Source organism: Mus pahari, chromosome 13, assembly GCF_900095145.1.
Source record: "Mus pahari chromosome 13, PAHARI_EIJ_v1.1, whole genome shotgun sequence".
Lineage (NCBI taxonomy): Eukaryota > Metazoa > Chordata > Mammalia > Rodentia > Muridae > Mus > Mus pahari.
The window spans coordinates 91,941,732-91,947,105 of record NC_034602.1 but is presented as its reverse complement, the minus strand read 5'-3'; the positions used below and the strand labels follow the sequence as shown (position 1 = coordinate 91,947,105).

The 5,374-nt window shown below is 49.5% G+C and overlaps 1 protein-coding gene across 1 annotated transcript in view; it reads right to left on the bottom strand.

Moving 5' to 3' along the window:
* Positions 1-4,805, bottom strand: part of Aff1 (AF4/FMR2 family member 1) — a 161,771-nt gene extending 156,966 nt beyond the window's left edge. Inside the window, exon 1 of the mRNA XM_029544935.1 lies at positions 4,613-4,805. The gene's annotated coding sequence lies outside the window, so the exon portion shown is untranslated. The remainder of the gene's footprint in view (positions 1-4,612) is intronic.
* Positions 4,806-5,374: the final 569 nt, after the last annotated feature.

Below are 5,374 nucleotides of genomic sequence, written 5' to 3'. Positions count from 1 at the left end.
GTGGATTTCTGAGTTCGAGGCCAGCCTGGTCTACAGAGTGAGTTCCAGGACAGCCAAGGCTATACAGAGAAACCCTGTCTCGAAAAACCAAAAAAGAGTGATGTCTCTGAGGCATGCCATCCCAGGCAAATATAAATTAATTTTGTCTTTTAGTTTATTTGTTTGTGTGTGTGTGTAGCCCTGACTGTCCTGCAACTGGCTCTGTAGACCAGGCTGGCCCTGAACTCAGAGAACTGCCCAATTTTGCTAAGATTAAGTAAAGATGTGTGCCACCACTATCCCCACACCAGGTATTTAACTTTGCTTTTTAAATGTTAATTTATCTGGAGCCTGGGATTGTGGCACACACAGGAGGCAGAGGCAGGCAAATCTGTCAATTCTTGGCTAACCTGGTCTACAAATAGAGTTATAAGACGGCCACAGCTGTTACACAATGGAACTCTGTCTCAAACAACAACAAAAACCCTTTTTTGTTGGAGGTGCCCATGAAGGCTTGGCAGGGTGTCGTCCCTGAAGCTAGAGCTCTGAGGCCACAAGGAACCAAACCCAGGAACCACTGAGCCGGCTCTCCTGCCCCAGCTTTGGCTTTTAAAAAGTCAAAATATAGGACTATTTCAGGATTTGCATTTTTACATTCAACTAACTCCATGAGAGATTATGCAAATTTGATGCAAGAAGTGAGCAAGGAAATCTTTCCACTTATCTTTCAAAAATAATAAAACAGGCGTGGTAGTGCACACCTTTAATCCCAGCACTTGGGAGGCAGAGGCAGGCGGATTTCTGAGTTCGAGGCCAGCCTGGTCTACAGAGTTCCAGGACAGCCAGGGCAATACAGAGAAACCCTGTCTCGAAAAAAACAAAAACAGGCTGGAGAGATGAGTCAGCACTTAAGAGCACTGGCTGCTCTTCCAAAGGACCCAGGTTCAAATCCTGGCATCCCTATGTCAGTTCATAACTGTCTATAATTCCAGTTCCAGGAGATCTGACATCCTCACATGGACATACAGGGAGGCACAACACCAATGTCAATGAATTTAAAAAAAAAAAAACAAACACAAGCTTTTGTTTTTAACTGGCACTGTGGCAGTGTAAGACCATAATCCCAGCAATTTAGAAGCCAAGGTAGAGCCGGGCGTGGTGGCGCACGCCTTTAATCCCAGCACTCGGGGAGGCAGAGGCAGGCGGATTTCTGAGTTGGAGGTCAGCCTGGTCTACAAAGTGAGTTCCAGGACAGCCAGGGCTATACAGAGAAACCCTGTCTTGAAAAACAAAAAAACAACAAAAAAAAAGAAGTTGAGGCAGGAGGTTTTGAATTCCACAATGGGGCTGGAGAGGTGGCTCAATAGCTAAGAGCACTCACTAGCTGTTCTTACAAGACCCAAGTTCAGTTCCCAGCACCCACACCGGGGGAGGGGGACTTTCAGCTTTACTCCAGTTTTAGGGGCTCTGACACTAACTTCTGATTTCTGTGAGCACCATATGCACATGGTACATTAATGCACTCATAGATAAACACTTATATACATAAAATAAAAGCAAACTCTTTAACAAAAGACTTGTCTGCAAATGACAAAAGAGTCAGATATCATGTCTCATGTCTGTAATCCCAGGAAGCTGATGCAGGAGAGTTCCAAGGTTGAGACCACTCTGGGCTATGATAAAATTTTAGGTCGGCCTGGGCCACAGAGTAAGACACTTTCTCAAAACAAAAGCAACAAAACACAAGGAGAGAAAGAACAATCTTCTATTTTTTCTACTCTGTAGATGGTAATTAACAGAACAAATGTATGGATAAATATCTATCGGTATATGCCAGGTGTGTGGCGCACCCCTTTAATTCCAGCACCTGGGGGGCAAAGGCAGGCAGCTCTCTGAGAATTGGAGGCCAGCCTGGTCTACAGAGGAAGTTCCAGGATGGCCAGGGCTACACAGAGAGATGGGTAGGGAAAAACAAAACAAAGCAAACTGGTGTCTAACTGAAATGCAGCGCATACGTATGTTTTTACCATTTCATTATTTATTTATTTCTATTTTATGGTGTTTTGTCTGTTTGACTCTGTGTGTTGGATTCCTTGGAACTGGAGTTACAATTGTTGGCCACCATGTCATTGGTCATCTGGAATCCAGGTCATCTGGAAGATCAGCCATCTGTCCAGATCCACATATGTATTATGTGTATATATCTTGTTTGTTTGTTTTTGTTTTTCGAGACAGGGTTTCTCTGTGTAGCCTTGGCTATCCTGGAACTCACTCTGTAGACCAGGCTGGCCTTGAACTCAGAAATCTGCCTGCCTCTGCCTCCTGACCCTGAGTGCTGGTATTAAAGGCGTGCGCTACCACACCTGGTTATGTGTATATATCTTAACTGAATGTCTTGTAAAGCTAAGCTACGAACACTAACTGGGTGTAGTGACACAAGCCCATAATCCCAGCAGAGGCTGAGGCAGGAGGGTCGCCAAGACTGCCTGAGCTACATAGTGAGATTCTTTGAAAAATCAAAATATGAAAACCAGGAGGATGAAAAGGAGGTAGAGAATGAAGAACCCTGTGAACATTCTACCCCTGTCTCTACCGCCTGTTAGTTCAGCCAGCTATTTACAAAATTCGGTTAAACCAAGTAGGAAACAGAAGAAACAGCAGGTTCTTACACTGTCTGATTGCCCCATAACGGAACACTGACTCAGGGGACGGGGTCTTGATTTGTAAAGCGGTATTTAAAATAGCCTGAACCTTACTTTGCTATATTGTCTAACTTTGCAACCTAACCGAAGACAACATGATTCATCAAAACTGTCCTTTTGCAAGGTTGAAGAGTTACAAAAATGAAGGAAGCCAAAGGCCCTATAGAAATGCAGTCTACGCTGAATGCATAAGACATATTAACGCCAATACACAACAGCCCAGCTTCTAGAAAGATGGTAAAGATACTCCCAGGATCGAACCTGCAGGTCCCACATCCCCAGCACCTCCAAACTTGTGATATTTCAAAAATAAAAACAACCATTCCTGCTAAAACCCCGCCTCTCCTTCAAATTCTCATCCTGACCTCCATCATCTCAAAGCCCTGCTAGGTTCCAGCGCTCCTCAAACACGCTCGAGTTCAAATGAGTTTCCCTCGCTTTATAGCCTTCTCTCCTCTTCTCTCCGCGGTAGCTTTCCAATTTCCCTGTTCCTTTATGCACACACAGCCAAGAAGTCACCTTTAAACGAAGCAGGTGAGCCATTAAGAATTTTTAATCTCATGTGAATCTATTTCTAGAATACCCACTCAAGGAATCCTTTCCAGTAAAGACGAAAAGGCGAGCTAAGGAATACATTAGAGAGGAAGCGAACACTCACTCGGAGGCCATACCTAGGTATTTGTAAGCCTCAGGGAAGAACTTGTATCTTTTTTCTTTGCGAGCCCCCAACTAAGACCTCGAGCCTGAGCCCGCCTAGGTCTGAGAGGGGGAGGCCGCCCACCCCCACTTTCCGTACATTCTGCACAATCTTGCCCTGAATCCTGCGCAGAGCCCTAGACCTCTGGCTCCTAGCACGCCTTCAGTGCCTCCATTGCAGAATTCTCACTTTGCAACTGTCCCAGAGAGCGCTGCGTCTGCATCCCGGCTCAAGGTTCCGCACTGAAGGTTTTCAATGTGCCAAGTTCCTCCGAGGCTGGTCATACCCCCCAAGGCGCACCAACAGGATTAAAATTATCCCACCCTACACTTCAAAAGAGTACACAGCAAGGCAAATGGAACCGCCGGCAGCCAGGGCTTTCCGCCAGCTCTGTCTGGTTCTCGGAAGATTCGGACACAGCCCCAATCTCCAAAGCCAGGGTCTTAGGACGATTTGCATAACAGTATTGGTGGAGAAACTCAAACCGCAAGACGCTGGCAGGCCCCGCAGGGCTTCGTTCATGGAAGTAGGGTTCCACACAGGAAGCGTATGATTCGCAGTATCCCTCAATTCGTTGCCCCCTCTAACTCCCCGACCGAGAGGACCGGACATTGGAGAAAAGTATGAGAGGGGGCGGGGGAGGGGAGAGTGCCGAGAAATCGGCCAATCCTTAGTCTTAAAACGCTGTCTCCCTCTGTCCCAGACAGCAGTTCTCAGAAGTGCCTCCAACTTTCCCCTGCCTTGAGGACGCCGACCACCGCCCCTCGCCTCCTCTCCATCAGTTAGAGGAGATGGGTAGGTATCACCAGTCTCCTGCCAGATGCTGGGGGTAAGGGTTTGGGGGGGGGGGGTCGGAAGTGGAGGAGGAAAGAACCTGGCTGTACTCCTCGAGAAACTTCTGGGACGCGTGTGTTACGCAACTCAGGAACCAGACTCCAACAACGGGACATTTTCCCGCAGGACTCTAGGCTCCAGGGAGCGAGGGAGGACGAGCGACCTCTTAGGTCCCTGTCCCCTGGGTTCTGGAAGCTACCTGCAGCGGAACCGCAGACAGGGGCGGCGCACCGTTCTTCTACTCCCATTCGTCCCAAAGGTTCCCATAAGGAAAGTAGCAAGACCGGCGCTTGAGTTAGCGTGCGGGGTAGCCCGGCTGCGGAGAAGTTCGCGACTGCGGCACGCGGGGACCTGGTGAGTCCCCAGCCCCCCAGCCCGGGACACGCAGGGCTCGACTTACCTTGCAGCTCCTTTGGTCCTCCAGTCCTGGCAGGGGCGTCCTCCTCACCTCCCTTGACCTGTTGAGATGCAGGGACGCGGGTTCCGCTCTAGAGCTGCGGGGACCCAAAGGTGAAGTCCGCACCACGGTGCGTGCAGGCTGCTGGCCGAGTGCTCCGGGCTGTGCCAGCTCCCGGCTCGCCAAGCTTCGGGCATCAGCCGCCCGGAACGCCCGGAGGCTCAGGCCACGCCCTCTGTGCCAAGCCACGCCCCTCGCCTCACCCCACCCCCACCGGCCCAGCTCCGCCCCAGCCCACACCCTCCGACCCGAGCCACCCCGAAAGACAGGGACACCGCGGTCCTCCTGCGGAGACGCGGGTGGGAGGCTCGTGGGGGAGGGGACGCGACAGTGGCCACGCCGACCGCGTGCGTGACCCTGCCCCAGGCCGCTGCAGGGCACCAGAACCCTTTGGCTTGACAATCAGATTAAGCTCCGGGTCAAGTTGCAACGGAAAGTGTCAAGGAGGTTTTTTTTTTTTTTTTTTTTTCCCCAAGCTCCTGTGCAATTGAAACGGATTCCATGTCCTTTAATGGTGATAATAACTAACATCTGGGGGAGCGATTTACAGCTGGAAAAAAAAAAAAAAAAACGGACACACAGGCCAGTTTCATCTTCGCAGCAACCTTCTTACACGGATATTGTTCCCATTCCCCAAATAATGAAACTGAAACTCTGAAAAATAAGTACGGTGCTCAACATCACGGGCAACAAAGTGACTTAGGT